The sequence below is a fragment of the Haliotis cracherodii genome, unplaced genomic scaffold, assembly GCF_022045235.1.
Source record: "Haliotis cracherodii isolate W230 unplaced genomic scaffold, xgHalCrac1.p SCAF_7, whole genome shotgun sequence".
Lineage (NCBI taxonomy): Eukaryota > Metazoa > Mollusca > Gastropoda > Lepetellida > Haliotidae > Haliotis > Haliotis cracherodii.
This window is the reverse complement of record NW_027266330.1, coordinates 43,706,795-43,728,282: the sequence shown is the minus strand read 5'-3', so window position 1 is coordinate 43,728,282 and position 21,488 is coordinate 43,706,795. Positions and strand designations below refer to the sequence as shown.

The window sequence follows — 21,488 nt, the reverse complement described above, 5'->3', positions numbered from 1 at the left end:
ACTCACAAGGCCAGTGCCAGGCCTTTTGGAAAAGGTGTCACAGATGCAACAACTTCAATCACTTCCATTCAGTTTGTCAGTCCAGTCCTTCTGGCCAGGAGACATACAGTCACAGTGCCAGTGGAAATTTGAAATGGAAATCAAGTACAAGAGGCAGGGGTAGATTTCAAGCAAGAACTAGGCCACCAAAGTATCAAGGATCGCGAACCGTTCATGATCTACAGCCAGTAAGCAATTGTGAAACTCAAGACGACTAGTATGAACAAGATGAAAATAAGTGCTTGTTTATTGACACTATAGAGATAGATGGTATAGACAACATGCCATCAGAAGCACATACAACAATTACAATCAATGACAAAGCAGCATGCTTTAAAGTTGACACCTTTGCTAAATGTGATGCCCTTCTCACAAACAAGTGAGAGACAAAGAACTGATTTCCAGATCAGGATCAGTCAAACTTGTAGCTTACAGTGGTGACACCATTATGACTTTGGGCACTTGCAAAATGAATATTGGCTTCAAGAGCAAACTACACAAACTAGTATTCCACATTATCATATAATGGGTAGGTTTCTCGGCAGGATAAAGCCAACAAATAAAAACGATATCCGTTGGGGTCATATGCGGAAAGAGATGCAAATATCAAAGGTCAAGTAGGGACTACTTTCACTGTTTATAAACAAACATGGCGTCCCCCTCGTCATTCGGGGATCGAGTCAGAATTAACCATCGGCAATCTGGATAAACTACAGGGATAATTGCTATCATTATTAAGACACAGTCTTATAAACTGAAAATCAGTGTCTAACTGTGACGTGGTTTTGGCAACTTTGGAGATATAAATTTCGAAACAATTTTGCGAGGGCACGAGGCCTAGCCAAGCGGGATCAGTAGCCATATCTGTGCTTGTAGACCTCTGCAGCTTGAAACCTTCTCCACAAATTAAAATCGTTGGATTTGGCCGAAATATATGTGAATTGTTACCTTGTTGCGTTTTGTCGCTGTGTGTACATCTGACTACACTTCTTATGTTATGACAGGACAGACCGACGGTCAACAACGTCTGACCGTGGCCGTGACGTCTCAGAGACTAGGGTTAAAGTAGCTTCCCTTTGACAAAGGGCAGTTACTCTAGCGAACAGACCGATGGAATGCCGCAAAAGGCAATTAAAAACAATTGTTGTTTTGCGTTTATGCTGCTTCGCCATTGTATAAGAAATAGATTTCATTTGGAACTATATTGGCTGCTGTCACTGTCCGACTGACACGTCACTTACCCTCTGAGGTAATAAATATTAATGCGCGCATTGCAGGAAAACTCGCAATATTTCGGTTATGTTTGTGAGAGAGCAATTTTGAAGCACAGAATTAAAGAATTTCATTATATGATAAAGAGATTATCACGCTTGTGTGTTTGGGGATGGTAAATACCGCTTATACGGACTTCAGATATCCGGAAACCTCGGTTCCCGGACGATTTTCATTCAAAACGAAATAATTACTATATAAATTTACCCGTATATACGGAAATTCAGTTTCCGGAACCGGACGGTCATTTTCATACACAAAACACTGAAATGCACACAAAATTGTCTCACTTATCCGGACAATACACTTCCGCTGATGGTAATCCTTTGATTCGTGAGAAGTCAATTAACCAAGTGACACATTATTGTTTAAAATTCAAACCTCAAAATGTGGTAAAGTTCAAACTTCCATGACAGACTTTTTGAAACGTGTATGAATAAAGATTGAGTGGATGTATCTGTTTGTTCTGTCATCTGTCATGAGTTGCATAATTGGAGGGAAGTAACTCTTCCAGTAAGAAGCTGGTTTCAGTTATACGGAAATTCATTTATACGGACGAATTGTGAAATGACACAAGTGTCCGTATAAACGAGGCATGACTGTATCCTGTATTAGGAATATACACTATTTATTTAGCTTGCCAAGGCTCGCTGGGTTTGCCTGGGTCGTATGATGCGTAACTTGATCCTGATGTATCTCCGGTAGTCAGACCTCCACGTTGAGTTCCTGCACTCATGACAGAATAGATAAGAGCAGAACTAAATAAAATGATTGAAGAAGGAGTGATAGCTCCAGTAAACAAACCAACTGATTGCATTGGTGACAGCAATGGAAGTGGCAAAGAAAAAGGGTTCGGACAGTGTGCGGATATGTATTGACCCCAAAGATCTCAACCGTGCATTGAAGAGACAACATTTTCCAATGAAAATGATTGAAGAAATAATGTCCAGAATGCCATCAGCAAAGATATTCACCAAAATGGACACTTCGAAAGGGTGCTGGCAGATACCTTTGACAAATGAGACTTCACTGCTTACCACCTTTCACACACCATTCGGCAGATATCTTTACTTGGTATCATCTCAGCAAGTGAGGTATTCCAGAAGAACATGGACATGCTTTTCAGTGGTTTGCCATGTAAGAGTATCATGGACGATATCATAATATGGGGTGAAAACAAAGAAGAGCATGACAAGAATGCAGTGAAAGTGCTGGACAGAGCTGGGGAAATAGGGCTGAAACTCAACAAGGACAAATTTCACTTCAGAGTGAAAGAGGTCAGTTATGTTGGACATTTGTTAAATGATCAAGGAGTCAAACCAGACCCTGCAAAGGTCACTGCAATCTTTGAAATGCCGACTCCAGATGACGTTCAATCGCTCAGACAATTTCTCGGTGTGGTCACATACGAGGGGTGTTCATTAAAGATTTCCCCTAAACCACTTAGGGTTATCATATTTGGTTGAAATTTCACATGTGTAATGATACACAGGGTGTGACAATGGAGCCAGTAGAATACCGAGCAGTGATTAGGATTTTATATTTGAAAGGTCGCACACCAAAAGAAACTTTCGATGAAATGAAAGCAACTTATGGGGAAGATGCCCCATCATATGACGTTGTTAAACACTGGCATCGCCAGTTCAAGTGTGGTCGGACATCTGTGGAAACAGCTGCCATTCCTGGTCGCCCCCATTCAGCCATTGATGAGGACTCTATCCATCAAGTGGGGACTGCCATTTTGGCAGACCGACATATAACTGTTCGCCAGTTAGCACAAGATGTCAAGATCAGTGTAGGATCTGTGGAAAAAAGACATTTGTGAGCCCAACACACTACAGTACTCTGATGTTAACAAACCCCTCACACTAACATGTGATGCCTCAAAGAATGGACTGGGTGCGGCTGTACTCCAAAGCAGTTGTCCAATTGCTTATGCCTCACAGGGGCTATGACGAAAACACAAGTAAACTACGCCCAGATCAAAAAAGAACTCCTGGCAATTGTGTTTGCTTGTGAGAAGTTCCGTGATTATATTCTTGAACAAGAGTCATCCGAAGATGATATATCCCCCCGACGTGGCATGTCGGTAAACTGTGTGTACCTTCAAATGTATATAGATTGGCAAGGAAATATTTTTCCTTGATGCCCAAACCAGAAATATAATGAAGGTTATTAAATATTGGTTCATGTAGCTCACTTTCTGATGATCTCATGAAATTGTAATAACAATAACTTGGCAGATTCGCATATGAATAGCTCTGTAGTAGCCTCATGACACAAAGGCATAAAGAGAATGTATCAGGGATTGACCAAAAAAAACACTTAAACATCTTGTTTCATTATATGTCAGGGGCTACAAAGTAAAAAGATTAAAATCTATAAATAACAAACTGCACTACTAGTGAACATGATTGATATTTGCATAGAGTTTGGTGAATCTCTGTCGCATGGTTTAGAAGATATGCTCCAGACGAGGACATTACCCTAAGTTCATCAATTTTAAATTGAAATTGAAAAAAGGAAAAAAAAAGAAAAATCTGTTAATAGCAAAGGCACCACTACATAACCTGCTAGATAGGTGTAAAAACTTTTGAGAAGCTAAGTTGTATGGTTCGGGAGATATGGTCCGGACAAGAGCACTACCCTCAAATTTCCTAAGTTCATAATATTTCCATGGAAACGACAAAAATATACAATTCTAAAAATCTCTAAATAGCAAAAGGCACTTATACTGAGCCTGATTGTTAAGTGTACCAAGTTTTGTGAAGCTTGGTTGTACGGTTTAGGAAATATGCTCCGGACAAACAATGATTACAGACGGACAGACGGACAGACATACTGATGGCTATATTTATATGTCGGTGGATAAAAGGAATCACAGTAGAGACTGATGACCAGCCTTTGATCAGCATATACAAGAAAGCTCTATTTGCTGCACGGGCACTGTTGCAAAGAATGAAACAGTACAACCTGAAGTTAGGTCTTTGAAAGGCATTTAGAATTGATTCACATAAGGAAGAGAATATATGGATGTCAACTTCTTTATTATGAGGCACACAGCATTTCAGAGTATATGTTTACTCCTTCATCAGGTGAATGAATGCCACTTACTTACTTACTTACTTTGGAGATTTAATGTGCGCTTTCCGACTGATGCGTATTTCGCACACGGGCCCGGCCAGGCCATTTAATGTGTTTCCGAAAGGGGCGAAAGTGGTGTGTGCAACCCTAGAGGGGGCTTTAGGGGTTGCTTATGTAGAATTTTGGAATTTTGACATTTGGAATAGATGCCGATTGGGTTGGGGAGGAGAACTAAGGGAGCTGGGTATGGTGGATGTCTGTTTGTTTATGTAATTTTGATTTGGTAGAACATAGTGTTTTTAGATGCGTTTTATTAGTTCCGTTTTGATTAAGAATACGCCTAAGGCCTTGAAGTTTTCTAGTTTATTTTGTGGGTTTAGTATTGCTTCTAGAGTGAGAGCCTTGTTTAGAATGAGGGTGGTTTGTAATGTGGTTCGATGTGTTAGGTAGTGTGTGCAGTGGATGAGTGCGTGTTCTGGGGTTTCTAGTTGTTTGCAGTTACCTGTAGTATGTTTTTTAATTTTTTTTAGATGGTTATTTAGGTTGGTGTGTCCTGTTTTGGAGTTTAGTGATTACTCTGTCGATTTTTTTTGATGGATGGAGAATTTTTGGATTGGTTAGTGGTTTGCTGAGTACTTTTTTGATTTGGCTATTTGAGTTTAGATAAAGGGTATGCCATTTGTGGGTGATTTTTTGCTTGTTTACGCTTTTAATTTCTGATTTTGAGATTAGTAAGTTTAAGCTTATTTCTGGGATTTTGAGGGATAGTTTAGCTGCTATCATTACCGTATATTCCTACGTGGGCGGGTATCCACAAGAAGGTTATTTGTTTGCCTGCCTTAGTTAGGTTGTTGGAGCTTGTAAGTATTTGATTTATTAATTTAGGTCGGTTTTTGGTATTTTTGTTTTGGAGGGCTTGCAGTCCACTTAGGGAGTCGGTAAGTATGAGGATTTTTTTGTGGTTTTTTTATTCTTAATTATGGAGGGCTGAGGCCATGCCCATTAGTTCTGCCGTGAATATTGATTGGTTGTTTGGGAGTCGGAAGGATTGTGTGGTTTTAGTTGGTTGTGTGGTTGGACTCCGAAACCTGTGTGTTTGGAGGTCGGATCTGAAGATCCATCCGTGTAAATGTGACACCAATTTGGCCAATTTTCGTGTATGTATGCTAGTGTAGTGGTTTTAGCTATGTTTGGGTCGGTTTGTTTATTTATTTGGCTAGCTAGTGTTGTGTCTATTTTGGGTATTTTAAGTTTAGGGGTGAAGATATTTGATTGTTTGCAGTTTTGTTTAAGATTTTTAATATGGCGTTCATTGAGGTAGTTTGTTATTCTTTGGGATATTGGGGTAAGTAAGGGGTGTTTACGAGCTAGAGCTTGGTTTTTTGGGCTGATATTTTGGTTTATTAAGTTTTGGATGAGAGGGTTTGATTGGGACGCGGCCCAGAAATTTAAGCTTAGCTGTTCCCTGCGTAGACTTAGTGGCATTTCTCCTGTTAAGGCCTGAAGTGAAGTGTAGGAGGTGCCATGTTGGGTGCGTGTAATTAGTTTGAGGGCCTGATATTGTATTTAGTCAAGTTTTTTAGATAGAGAGTTGTTAAGGGTGTTGTATATGGCGCAGCCATAGTTTAGTTTTGATCTGATGAGTGATATGTAGAGAGAGAGGAGGGTATCTTTGGAGGCTCCCCAGTTAGAGCCAGTTAGGCATCTTAGGGTGTTTAGGTCTTTACTGCATTTAGTTCTTAGGTTTTGGATGTGAGCATCCCAGGTGAGATGTTCATCGAAAATAAGTCCTAAGAATTTGGTTTGTTTTTGAAATTTGATTGTTTGGTTGTTTAGCTGGAGGATTGGGGAGGCGGGTTTCATGTTTTTATGTTTGAATACTATTCCTGTTGTTTTTTCTGAGTTAAGGGAGAAGCCCCATTTGTCAGCCCATTGTTGTATTTTATTAAGAGATTTTTGGAGTAAATTTTGGGCCATTTTAATGCTTTTAGTGCGGATCCAAAAGGCTCCATCATCCGCGAATTTCGATGTGTTTACTCTAGGGGATAGGCCCTCGAATAGATCGTTTATCATTATATTGAAGAGGGTGGGGCTGAGGATACTGCCCTGGGGAGTGCCATTTTCTAGGGGACATTGGTCCGATAATTTTTGGTCTATACCCACGGTTATTTTACGATTGTTTAGGAAGTCCTGGAAGTAGTTTATAATCTGACCTTTGAGTCCTATTTTTTGAAGTTTTTGTATTAGCCCGTCGTGCCATACCATGTCGAAAGCTTTAGAGAAGTCTAAGAAGATGCCTCTGGTATATTGTTTATTTAGTTGTCCTGTCTTAATATCTTGCTCTAGTCGGGCGAGGTTATCTAGGGTTGAGCGGCCAGGAGTGAAACCGCTTTGATCTGGGTTTATGATGTTTGTAATGTTGTAATCTATTTTTAGCCATTGATTCCATTACTTTACATAAGTTTGAAGTTAGGGATATTGGTCTATATGAGTTAGCTTGATTAGCTGGTTTAGTAGGTTTAGGGATTGGTATGACTAGGGCCTGTTTCCAAGGAGTAGGAACCTGTCCGTTTAGGTAGATGAGATTGTATAGTTTGAGTAGTGCCTGGAGTAGTTTTAGGAGGAGTTTTTTAATTATTTGGTAAGAAGTTAGGTCTAATCCTAATCTAATGCCCTTTTTCCTGCTTTGGATTACGTAGAGGAGCTCCTCCATTGTGTAGGGTTGGTTTATTTCCAGATTGTTATTGTTTGGTTCTTTTGTGGGTTTGTTTTCTGTTTTAAGTTTTTCTTGGAATTTTTGGCTGAAGTTGGAGTTGCTAACGGCCGAAAAGTGGTTGGCGAGATTATTTGCTTTTTGGGCGGGGTTGGTTGAGTTGTTAATGCTAGGTGTTTTTTTATGTCGTTTTAAACCTCTAATGGCATGGATTTTGCGCCAGACCGTTTTGGCATCTGTACGGTTATTTATACCTTCGCAGAATTTTTTCCAGTCTCTACTTTTGGCTATTTGGACTAGTTTATGAACCTGGTGGTTTAGTTCGTGGGCTAACTTTAGATGTTTGTAGTCGCGTTTTGCTTTATTGAAGGCTGATTTACGTTTTCGTCTAGTCTGTTCTATTTCCTCATTCCACCATGGTACGGTCGGTTTGCCTGTCTTAGATGTTTTGAAGGGGATGGAGGTTTTGGCTGCGTTTATTTTATAGTCTGTTAGGTTTTTACAATAGGTTTCTGGATCATTATTTTCTATTTCGTTTAAGTTAGCTTCGTTGCAGATATCTTGGAATTGGTCCCAGTTAGCTTTATTGTAATGGAATTTTGGTTCTTGATTTTCTGTTTGGATTGGTATGTTTGTATTTCCTATAGTTATGTTTATGGGGAAGTGGTCACTACCAAGCGGGACGTCATGCACTTCCCATTGAGTACTTTGAGCTAGATCTGCGGTGCATATGGTTAAGTCGATAGCCGACATTGTTTGGTTTATCTTATCGTACCTCGTGGGTTGGTTGCTATTTAGGAGTACAAGATCGTTTGTTTCTATCCATTCGGAGATTAATTTGCCATGATTATCTATTTTATCATCTATGCTCCATGTAGGATGGTGAGCGTTAAAGTCTCCTAGGAATATAGTAGATTTATCGCTAATTCGGAGTAGTTTGTTTAGATCCTCAGGTTGGACTTTTTGTTCCGCCCAGTGGTAAATATTTATTATGTTTATGTTTCGGTTATTTAATGTGATTTTAATGCCGTTGGCTTCTACATTTGGCGTGTCTATTTTTATTTCTTCGTAATTTATATCTTCCCTGATAAATATGATTAGTCCTCCTGCGGCTCTTCTTGTTTGGGGTTTTGCTCTGTCAGTTCTAACTGAGTTGTAGTTAGGTAGTGTAAATTTGGATTTTTTTTGAGAATTTGGTTTCCTGGATACAAGCAATGAATGTCATGAGGCAGAGAGCATATATATGTACAGTTAAGGACAACAAAATGAATAAGATAACTAAAGGTGGAAAATAACAAAGGGTAGAAGCTAACAAAGGAAGCCAACAGATGATTGGCGCTGATAGGTGATTAGCAATAGACAATGGAAGCCAACAATTAAGTTAAGTAATTGGCAATGGACACGGGCAAACAGGGGCTGAGGTAATTATAGCACTGGTAGGTGATAAAATGGACATTGCAAGTGGCAAATTGAAGCCAGCTAGGCAATAGCCCCAATAAAGATCCAAGCAATAAGTCCCAAGCGCTAGGCAGATAGGTTCCCTGGTCACGCCTGGCTGGTGTCTCCTGATGTCAATGGCTTCTTGTAGTTTCCTTTGTCACCAGTTGTTGTTGGTAGACAGGACCTTGGTGGCTTCCCACATGATGTTATGGTTTACGTTCTTCAGGATGTGTTCAGAAATAGCGGATTTCTGGTCGAGTTTGCTAACAGAGGTTCTTTGAGTCTTGTGTTGAGGGGTCTAAGGGTTTCTCCAATGTACTGGTGACCACAGTTGTACTAACCTGAAGTTAGTCTATTAGAAGGGTGAAGAACTTCATGTTGCAGGAGCCTTCTTGAAAGATGATTCAAATGTACCTGACTATGAGGAATTTGAGGTAATGACAGTTTTACCCATGACAGATGCCAGAAGTGAGCAACTCAAGGCTGAAACTGGTCGTACTCCGGAACTTGTAATAATTTGCCAATATGTCAAACATGGCTGGCCACAGTGCAAATGAGACGTAAACCCAGAGGCATTGTTCAGAGATGAAATAGAGTGAGCTAGAACCCACATTCCCTATAGTACTCTCTTTAAAGGAGACAAGTCATTGTTCCTACATCACTGCGGCATGACTATATGAAACATATTCCCCAAGGACAGCTGCAAATCTCAACAGCAGAAGGAGCCTCTCAAGTGTCATGAGATTCCTACCAGGCCTTGGCAAATATTTGCCACAGATCTATTCACTTGGAACTCAACCGAATAACTTGTGCTCGTCGATTCATACTCCGGTTGACATGACATAGACATGAACACTCTGAACACAACTACCTCTGCAGCTGTAATAAGAAAGCTGAAAGGGCACTTTGCTAGGTATGGTGTGCCGGACACTCTTCTAACTGACAATGGACCCTAGTTCTCATCACGGGAGTTTGCAATATTTGCTTAAACCTGGGGATTCACACACAAAACGAGCAGTCCAGGTTATCCACAGAGCAATGGACTTGCTGAAATGGCAGTACAGTCTGCCAAAAGAATTTTGGAAAAATTAAGTAGGGATGGCAGTGACCCATACCTTGCCATACTCAACCAGAGAAATACACCCCAAAGATCAAGTCCTGGGATCGCCTGCCCAACGACTCATGTCATGCAGAACCAAAACTGAAACTCCTATATCGTCCAAGCTACTTTCACCAGTTATTCGAAATCCATCAAGTGTTCTGAATTCTAACAAATAATGGATTTGATAGACTAGGACCAGTAAGACAAGTGGATCAGTCATCCAGATCCTACATCATATCTTCGGAAGGTAAAGACCTAAGAAGGAATAGAAGACAACTCTCATTCACACATGAGAAAACACCAGTGAAACTGATGACCCCACCAGAGGAACATCACTCAACATAAAAGACACTGAAACACAAATTACAAAGACTAACATGAGACAAGAAATGACGACAAAGAGAAGTGAAGACACAAGACCTATGGTGGTGCCAGAAAACAACACACAACCTAACATGACAGTTACAAGGAGTGCAGAATCGTGAAACCAAATCACAAATACCTTGATTGACACTGAGCTGTATTGAGTGATAAATGCCTTTATGCAAGATTTAAGACATTTCATAATGACCAGTGGACGTCAACAGTATTATTTAATTCAGTTAACAAAGTGTTATAATTTCAGGGACACTAACTTTATTATTTTCAGGAGGAAGTCATACCTCTATTAGACTTTTCATCTACACTTACCTCTTGTATTAATCTTTGGCAGTGACACATAGACTGCTGTGATGTTTCAGTTCAAAAAACAAATTTGTCAAGTATTTCCAAATAACGACATCCTATTTTGTCTATTTGTTTAGGCTGAAGAAATTAATTCACATGCACCCTTAGTCGAAATCTTCATAGATCACGGGTAACCATTCAATGTTCAAAAATGCTTAAAACAAATATTGCCTCCAAGTTTATTCAGCTGTCCTTGCAGACGGTAGCCATGTCTCTTGTCACGCTCAGTTGCGTGAGCGAGCAAATCGACTCACGGCTGTAGATTTATATCTTAACTAGCAGTAAGCCCCATACATCTTTAGCTGGGGTTACCTCCCTTGCACAGAACATGGCCAACCACCGGAAGCCTGCGCTCTTGTATGAAAACACATACCCAAGTACACATGGTTTGATAGAAGTTCACTCTTCTTGTTGATTCACTTAAAGTTGACCCAGCAACTTACATGGTGTCAGAAGTGGGATTGCTGAGGCATTTAACAAAGCTGCAACATTATCCTTCAAAGGAGACATCGCAGACAACTGGCGGCAATTTGAACTCGAGTTCAGGAAAAACTACTCAACTACTGATAATATATATATTTTAAAAGCACTCATAGATGTATACTTAAACCATAATAAGAGGCTGTATTGTGTTTTTCTTGATTTCAGTAAGGCCTTCGATACGGTTTGGCGTTGTGGCCTATGGTACAAAATGATTCAAAGTAATATCACTGGTAAATGCTTTAATGTTATCAATAACATGTACAAACACATAAAGTCATGTGTTTCTCATAATGGTAGTGTCACTGAATTCTTTCCTTGTAACATAGGAGTCAGGCAAGGCGAAAACTTATCGCCATTTCTCTTTGCCCTTTATCTAAATGATCTTGAGTCTTTTTTGTCAGATAAGGACGTTATTGGTCTTGAAAAAGTAAATGATTATGTTCTAAAAGAAATTGGAAGTTTTATCAAGCTATTGGTAATTCTTTACGCAGATGATACAGTCCTAATGTCTGAGACACCTTCCGACCTGAAACTATGTTTAAAGGTATTTGAAAATTATTGTAATCACTGGAAACTCAAGGTAAACACTAATAAAACAAAAATTGTAGCTTTTGCAAAACGATCTTTTAAAATTGCCTGTACATTTAGACTTCAAGATACGATTCTCCTTATTGAAAAACAATATGTCTTTCTGGGCATTTTATTTTCAAGCAACGGTTGATTTTGTAAAGCCATTAAACGGTTATCTGACCAATCTTCCAGAGCAATGTTTGCTATTTTTAGAAAAATATGAGTATTAGAAGTACCAATTGGCTGTCAACTTAAACTGTTTGACTATCTTGTTCAACCTATATTGTTGTATGGATCCGAAGTTTGGGGCTTCAAAAATACAGTTATACTGGAACGTGTTCACTTAAGATATTGTAAATATATTTTGAAGGTTAAGCAAACTACCCCTGATTTCATGGTGTACGGGGACGTAGGGAGATACCCATTAAACATCCATGTTAAGTTAAGAATGGTATCATGTTGGTGCAAATTAGTTCTATCAGAAACCAAATTGTCAGGTATAATGTACAAACTTATGTTCAAACTCCAAATTGACCACCCAGAGTTTAAGTTCCCACTTGTTAATGAAATCCAACGTATTTTACAAAGTACAGGTCTCAATCACATTTGGCCGTCTCAGGAATTTCCCAGTGTACAATGGATAAAGGCTAACGTCAAAACTGTCCTTGTAGATCAATTTTTACAAAGCTGGAGGAGTAGTAAAGTAAATTCCTCAAAAGGACACTATTATAATCTGTATAAAGAGATCCTCTCAGTAGAAGACTACTTATTGTATTTACCTCATAATTTACGCTTCTGGCTTACTAAAATCAGAACCACCAACCACCGACTCCCAATTTAAACTGGCCGATGGTATAACCTCAATAGAGAAGATAGGCTTTGCTCTCTCCGTAAAAATAAAATTGGTGATGAATTCAAATTTTATACTAGAATGCCATGAATTGGATCATTTAAGAAAGAAATATCTCCCATTATATCATTGTAAATATCCAAATACTGAAAAATTTGTTTCATTTATCACTTGTTCATATCATGCTTATAAACCTCTCCTCTTACGACTAGCCCAGTATGTAAAATATGGACTGTGTATGCTCCACTAACTATTGTCTCATTTCTTTGTATATATGTCTCTCTTGTCAACTTCTTTATGTCACCACAGTCATTCATGAGAAATAAACATCTTCTTCTTCTCACAGCAACTTCCAACAGCAACTAGTGAGCCCTAGCAGGCAGTGTTAGACAGCCAAAGAAGAAGCCAGAGATTAGTGCCCCTTTAAAGTTTAGACAGCTATGTGTCTTCAATCAAGACCTTCCATAATAGTTTGTTTTTCCTGAATAATTGTTCAATGAGATTGATAGCTATTGATGGGGGAGAAATAGAGTAAGAATTGAATTGGATTGTTTGTTTATTAGAGCAGGAGGCAGTACCCGGACAGGGGTAGTAGCTGGACACTCACCAAACATTTATTTATAGGTAATTAGGTAAACTGCTGATACCCACACTTAACAGACAAGCATAATCCGTTTTCCCCATAGGCCATTTAAATATTTGTCTGCCAGAGAAAACTCTTTAAACAAACCGTCCACAATAACCTTTCAAACATGACTGCCATGACTATGTTTTAATACATTATTGCTAAGCAACGCTGTTTTCAGTCTTAAATTAGTGTTTTCCAAACGACTCACCTTAAATTAACTTTGGTGTAAGGTAGGACTTTAAGTACATGTAACGACATTCCATGAAAGAAGATGACTCGAAAATTCAATAAATAGTACTGTTTAAGCGATGTCCGGGTACTACCTCGAAGAAAAAAAGGCGGTAAGGGAGTACTCGGACATGTTTGTTTTTTTAATTTAATCAATTATATATCTTCACATTTTAACATTTAATATATTATTTTTGGTGTATGTAATACCTTTGTATTAATGACAAAATTCGAGCTCAATACAAGCCAACTTTACTTTGGCCATGTGACGATAAGTACAAAAACTTGGTCCGGCAATCTCCAATCAACAATACATATAAAATTCGAATCTGTAAACGAAACAGGATCCATTACAGTGTACATGGCGATATATAAATTAATATAACTTAATGCATGATTTATAAAATAAGATGGAATCTTTATTTCCATATATATCATAAAGTAATTATATTTAGATGTCTACATTCAACTTATTCATAAAATAAAGTAGATTTTCTTCGAAAACTTTCTTAATAGTCTGTGTGTCAATATCTATTATTGCATTTTAATTGTACGGATTTTTAAAATATCTATAGAATCTTTTCTATTTATTTTGATCTACTAATATATTTTACAATATTAGGAAGTGAGCCAACATGAACGTAAACATTTGCTTAACCTTGAAATCTAAAAAAGGCAATTGAAGCAGTCACCGCTCGCAGAATGCCCGTAGGAAAAGCGCCTGTATCTTATGTTATTCTTCAAGCTAGATTCTGTGATAAAATAAAACAAAAAAGGCCAATGGAATATCAGAAAGATGAAGGGGATCAACCCACCCAATAGCTTATACAAATTTTAAAGAATGGGTATGGTCATGCCAAAATAGACTCATTATAGTGTTGGTCATACATGTATGTCAGGTGTATACACGCGTCTATCATAAAGATAACTGTAGTATTATAAATTTGCATCTTACATTGATATAAATAACCTAACATGATTATATTGAAGAATATGTATGTTATGTGCGGGATAAAGCTGAAACACAATTTGTTATTGTAAATATGAATACTTGTATATTTTCTTTCTAACGGTAGGTATTTTTTCACATTTTTCATGTGATACCACTTACATTCACTTGATGGTTGCTCTTGAACCCGACAACTGGTTTGACGGGAACGCAATGTAAAATAATGATGCCAGGGATAGTGTATACACAGAGATATGTAGATGCAGAGGTGCGACCACCATCACATAGACTAGTAGTCTGAAATATTGCTGTCACCATGTCGGTTGTATAACAAGAGAGTTACTGAGGTTTTTAGCTCATTATTTAGGACAACAACATTATCACTATAACCCTATTTTACATCGAGAGGGTGACTCATGATGCCCAAACTAGAGGCTGTGGTCATAAGCCGGATTATATTGTTTTCACGTTTTGTCCGGGGCAAATTGTTGAAGAACGTATTGAACGCCATCAGAATGCTGGTGCCAATTCTACGTTATCAGTGTAAATTTTGATTAACAGCTTACTGTGGGTGACTATGATCACACATTTTTTAAATCGTTCATATTTATTGTCTACCGTATACGTTCGATCGATGAACTATGTTGGTCAATTTTGAAACCACCAGCAGTTGTCTCCCTTTGTATCAGCAATTTTCCGTTCATATCTGACGATAAGTTTGTGTTGTATTGCGATGTTTGTTATGTGTCCGGGTCCTGCCTCACCCGCTCTACAGGACTTAAGTTAGACTGAAAAGTTTAAGAATGAATGATGCCTAACTGATGATTTGTATGTAGTCAGGGAAGGGGGATAAATATGTAGGATTTTAGTAAAGTACATGAGGGTTTTGTCCCTTATATCTGTTCCATAATAGACTTTGATAAACTTCACTTATTCTTGTGTTTTTGATTTACCAAATGGAATTTAAAACAAGGCCAGGAAGCTTACAGAACAGGTAGGTAAAGAATACTGCCCAGGGAGGGGAGAACACATCTTCACCTTCACCACAGATATAGTTGTTCTACTGTCACTGGGCACCTGGCAACAATGCAGTTTACCGGGCGCAGCCAAGCTCTACCATCCGCTCAATTACAGCGCAATAGTGCCACCGCTCGTTATACCGTTACCGTGCCTCACGCTCTGGTGACTCTCGCCTCACGATCCAACACCCGTTTTCGGTCTTAGGGAAACTTACAGTCTTTACAATCGAACAGCCATTCTCGGTCTTAGGAAAACTTACAGTCTTTACAATCAAACACCCGTTCTCGGTCTTAGGGAAACTTACACATCTTTACGATTAAACCCCCGTTCTAGGTCTTAGGGAAACTTACACATCTTTACGATCGAACACCCAATCTCGGTCTATGGGAAACTTACACGTCTTTACGATTCAACACCCCTTTTCGGTCCTTTGGGTTAGCTTGCTTTGGGCAAGGGTTAGCCATACTTTCTTACCTTTTCAAGTGTTAGTCCGGTTAATCCCATTGGTCGGTCATGTTGACATAAACAATGGAGGGTGTGGTTTCAAGATGAATGGGAGAGCGGACCGTGACGTCACACGAATGCGCAATTAATTGTTTACTGAAATACGCATGCATGTTAATGGGGATTTTAATGACCCGTTAAACGAGCACTGGTTACATATGATAGCGCACGTTGGTCCAGTGGTAGAGCGTCGGCTAATAAACACATTAATTAACACATTAATTAGCAGAGCCGGCGAAGTGCGTTCGAGGCCCTACAGCGCTTATTGGATCTGAAAAAGTGCGCCCGGTAAAGTGCACTACTCCCGGGCGCCTCATTACAATAATAATATCAATGTAGGCACCTGTCCACCAGACCGGACAGTACAACACTGTTTTTTTTCAAGGTTGACGCTAGTATGGCATTAGTCACTGTATTCATTAGGCTAGAAGACACCACCCTAGCAGGCGGACTGGTAACTGTACCGTATCATATACCTTGACAAGTCTGTACGCTGACTCACAGCTGATTATCTTGCCATGTCAATTTCTTCCCGCCATCTTGTTTAACTGGTTGGTAGTGTGTTAAGCGATGTACAGGTAGACAGGAGCCCAGTCAATTCCGGAAGTCACAAGCTGCTTTACAGCACTTTAACATTAAGCTCCTCGGATAAGCTGGGCCCCGTCTCTAACGTCACAATATACGAGCCGGTACAGGCCAATGAGATGATGGCTGTGAGCGCCTTCGAAATATTAAAGGGGCACTGATCTAAAGCAATTCCCCGGGACTGGTTGTTGCCTTTGTTATTGTTTTTCCCCCGTGAGTACCCGGATGATACGTAACGCAATTGAGCGTGACAAGAGACTGCATGGGCTACCGTCTGCAAGGACAGCTAAATAAACTTGGAGGCAATATTTGTTTTACTCATTTTTGAACACTGATTGGTTAACCGTGATGTATAAAGATTTCGACAAAGGGCGCATGTTAATTAATTTCTTCAGCCTAAACAAACAGACAAAAAGAACGGCGGAGCTCATCGGATGATGGAAATACCCCTAATTGTTATAGTTTTATTGTCATCCACGTTTTCTCGTATAACCCTACACTTGTGTATTTGTCGTCATTCACTTGATGCTCAGTTAATGAATTTATTACAGGTATATAATCAGTGGTAGCACCATTCAGAATACCCGACAAAGGTATTTATTGTGTCTGGGGTAATTATTCAATCTAAATCCAGGTTTGAAGTGAGGTGAAATGTGTGTTATGTAATATGCACGTGGCAGCCCAGCAAGAGATGAATGATCAGTTGATTTACTTTTTGTAAATCAACGGATCATTTCTAGCCACCAAAGGATTAACAGAAAACTCGATTGATTAATCACTGTTATCTTGCACAGTGGATATGTTAAAAGTGAGTGTTTACATGTCTAGGTTTACTAAAACAAAGGGAATACACTCATTTCATGGCGTGAAGTGCCGATGTAAAAACAACCTACTTTGTTGAAAGGGTTAACCGATAATACGTTGATTGATTGCTCATTGTTATCTAACTCGGTGGAATTTCTTTTTTAGGAACCGTGGACGTTATGAAAATAGTTGTCACGTGGGCTTTCTCAGCCGACCTTTGAGATTTGACACTTATGTGAAACACCTGTAACAATTTAAGTGATCAGTTGAGAAACGAACACGGGTTTTAATATCCCGAAACGATATATATATTTTTAAATATTTGATTGCTACAGAGACACGTGACATCGAATAAGTTTCTTTGTACAGCTGCAGACTGTGGGATATTGTTCCTTTGTGTGGATATTCACGGATACATTCCTCGAACAAGGAAGCTGCCTACAATTATACACATAAATTTGGTAGGTTGTAATTATGATATTTGCATTTTGTTTTCCTTCATTTGATGTAGCATTGGACAGATTCCTTCTTGTTCCTCTACGTCTTGGTTTGGAAATTCTTCGGTGCGCGATAGACGATGTTTTCACAAGTCTTTTCCTTTGTAAGCGTGTATGTATTACAGTCAATTTGTAAAATGTGATTCTCTCAGGCAATTTATAAAATGTGTAAATATTTCAGTCATTTTGACTGAAACATCTGTCCATTTCTTTAACAGATTGACTAAAATTGATTAAGACGATCAAAAGGGCCTAAAAACATCACAATAGATTATTATGTAGGATAAGAAGCCAAACAATATGGAAATGTACTTTTCATAGTAGCATTTCTGAGTGATGATGTTAAACATAAAAATGTTTGGAATTCGTTGTCATAATAATAATACAGATGGACATATTTTTCAGTCAATTTGTAAAATAACTGAATTTTCAGGCGTTTAATAAATTTTCTAAGTGAAAATTTTGCACATTTTGACTGTAAAAATATAAACAGGATAAAATAAGCAATGCTCAGGAGAAATAATTACTTTGTGTTGCAAGTCAAAATAGTGTAAACGAAAATCGTACAATTACCAAGCAAGTGACTGATCAAAACTTCGTCACCATTACCGATGCTACCCACAAAGATACCCACATTTCCTTATCATTTCCAAAACAGTATTTCACTTTGTTGATAAATGTGACCATACGCTCTTATACTATCAATAAAAGTGACAAATACGCTTACGAATTGCGCAGCACAAGTCGCGAACTAGTCTAGGTTTCTGCTATATCATCCGGGTACTCACAGGGAAAAAAACATAACAAAGGCAACAATTTTACCAGTCCCGGGGAATTGCTTTAGATCAGTGCCCCTTTAAACATACACTATGTTATGTAATTTTTAATTGATCGCTATTTTTAGACGAAGCGCTTTACTTTAAGTCATTTTGTTAGATGTGCCACCATCTGGTGCAGGAAAGACCTTCAAACTTTAAATTGTACTTAATTGTAGGAAGTTAAATTTCCAAAATTATTGTCTTCATACATTTTGCGTACATGATATCAAGATGTAAGAGAAATGACAGTAAACATACTCTTGCGTAGGTTACATCCCATTAGTGAGACACCCCATTAGTTAGACACCCATTGTAAGACAGTGGAGTAGGTGTGATTAATTAAACAAACACAGCCAGTCTACCCACTTAACGATGGTCACAGCCCATGATTAGCGGATTAATTAATAAGAGTAGGCCAGTAATTCTGTTTGAATATTCTCAGGAAATAAATGAGTTAGGAGCTAGTTGGAGCTTACTCAAAAATTTGAGATGCATGTTTTGTTAAAACTTACTCATTACACATATAAATTCCCCCTAGTCTGTGAACATTTCATGCACAATCATGGCAGGTTTGCAGCAGGTTGAGTTCATTACCAGTAAAAGAGGTACTCTCCAGGTTCTCTTTCAGGGATATCTCCACTACAAGAACAAAGTAAGACAAACTGGTACTCATTGGCGATGTACCGTTAAGACCTGCATTGGCAAATGTACAACAGTTGGAAATTATGTTAGAAATTTCACTGTATACAACCACCCACTAGAAGACACCAGCAGAATCCACTTCCTTGGCAGCTTAAGGAAGAGAGCAAGAGAAGAACCAACCACTCCTATGCCAGCCCTCTACAACGACGAGGTCTTGAGACATGATCCGGATCGAGGCTGCAGCTATATTTCCCTCCTTCAGCTCAGTCGGCAGCGCCATATACAGACACCGCAGTCACACCAACCCGAAACTCCCTAAAACCAGAGCTGAAGTCGACATTGCAGCACCCCGGAGAGAGACCCATGGTGGTGAGCGGTTTCTGCTTTTTGGATTATGAAGCCAGATTCCCTCTTTCGCTGTGGAACCATCACCAGACATACCTGGAGGGTTTCCACAGATTGACAATCGACTTTCCAGACTGAAGGATCAGTTATCCCAGGGTATCAAGACACCACTCTAGTTCTTGGATGCTGTTGGCAAACTTCTGAAGATGGATTAAGGTTGTGTCAGTGTGACAACCTCGATGTGAACTGTGATGTGAACTGTGGTATTAACTTTAACTGAACTCTAAGTGGCGAATATGTTAAAACAATGGATTTAAGGGATGAATGAATTAAAATGTTGAATGAAGTAAAAAAGGGTTTCAAGCATGGACATTTCGCAGGTTTTTGAATACACCCCCAAGTTGTGCTATGCGAGATCGTGTAGGTGTCAGCCTAATCACTCAACAGTATAATTCTAAAAAACGTTGTAAATGGCATGTAATAAATGAAATACTGAACTCGCTCCCGTGTAAAACCAATTTTATGAAACTCGTGAATAGTTGTGGTATCTGACTCGCTTTCGCTCGTCAGATACCAGAACTATTCACTCGTTTCATAAAATTGGTATTACACGGGAGCTCGTTTAGTATTCTATATTTATTATATACTTGACAGAAAACTTTGAGCGAATAAAATACTCTCAGGTATTTGAACGAGATACGCATGTTGGAAGTTTATATAAATTATGTCGACATGTAGAGCCACGCATACAATATAAATGTCGCATTGAAAATATTCCTATAACTTTGTCTTTCCATTCCATGACGTCAAAAATGTCTATGTTTAAAGTGGGTCGGTGTTCCATTTAAGGAATAAATCGTGATATATATGATGTGACTCTTCTGAAAAAATAGAAATGTGGTTGCAATATATTTATTGGATGATTACGTTTAAAATGATGAAACCTCTGTTGAAAACATTGAAATTGGAATAGAATAGATTTAAACCATGGCCGATGTTGATATTTTTTAGCTATATTTCCTAAACAACATTCAAATGCTATACAATTATTAATACCAACGAAATAAGTCAATGTCCGTTACTAAAAAAACTGGGCACAATCATAATTAGTTCTAAATGGAGGGTTTCTATTCATTTACCCAGTCATCACTTCTAACATTGTACAACATTGTAGCTGAGTGACAGCAGTATGAAGGTTGGGACAAAATTTCTTCTATATTATCAACATTAATAATATTCTTTTTACAAAAGTTGGTCCAAGCTTTCAATACATCTTTCCAGTATGGGTTTTTAACAAAAGATTTCTTGTCAACATTAGCACCCAAAGATAGTATATCTTTAATTGGGATATTACAAGGATTACTATATGTTGTCTTATTTAGAATATAATCTGAGCGAAGTGAGTTTTAGTGCGTCAATAAAGGCTCTAATGTTAACCATGCGTTACCACCTTCCTCATATTTTCTTGTCAAAGTGCTCCTTTTGATTTTGTCTTTTTTATTTTTCCAGATAAAATTGTAAAATATTTTGTCAAGAGACAAGACAAAGTCCTCAGGAGGGTTAGGTAATGCCGAAACTATATGAACTAGTTTTGGCAATACTAAAGTTTTTATGACTGTAATTTTTCCTCTTTCTCGAATTCTAGCTTCTTTCTTCTAGCTTTCTTTCTGTATTGATTACCCAGAGTTCACTTAAAATTGGATTAAACATAATTCCTAATACGTCAAATTCCTTATTGTGCCATTGATATATTTAATTTAATATCATAGGCGCTGACGTACACGTCGATCGAGTTCATCCCAGAGGTCTTCGATCGGGTTAAGATCTGGAGATCTCGACGGCCAGGGCAAATCGTTGATGTTGGCATTATGAGGTAGTCTACCGAGACCCGAACTGTGTGCGGTGGAGCATTGTCCTGTTGAAACAGCTCCCTCTGGTGGTCAATGATTGGAAGGTGAGGTTGAAGAATTTGATTCATGTAGCCATCTGCTAATTTGTCAAATTTCCCTGAACCACAACCAAGTCAGATCTCCTGGTGTAGGATATGAAAAATGTATTAAAATAATTTAATAATCACCGGTTTCAAAACAAATTATTGACGTACCTATTAAACTCCCATTATGTAGTATTGTTTTGCGGATATTTTGGGGGCATTGTGGATATTTACAAAATTAGATTTTAACAGACCA

General features: G+C 38.5%; 1 protein-coding gene across 1 annotated transcript in view; it reads right to left on the bottom strand.

Annotated features, from left to right (window-relative positions):
- LOC139447195 (uncharacterized) overlaps positions 1 to 16,163 on the bottom strand; it is a 467,168-nt gene extending 451,005 nt beyond the window's left edge. The window contains exon 1 of the mRNA XM_071228411.1: positions 16,085 to 16,163. The gene's annotated coding sequence lies outside the window, so the exon portion shown is untranslated. The remainder of the gene's footprint in view (positions 1 to 16,084) is intronic.
- Between the last annotated feature and the right edge of the window lie 5,325 nt (positions 16,164 to 21,488).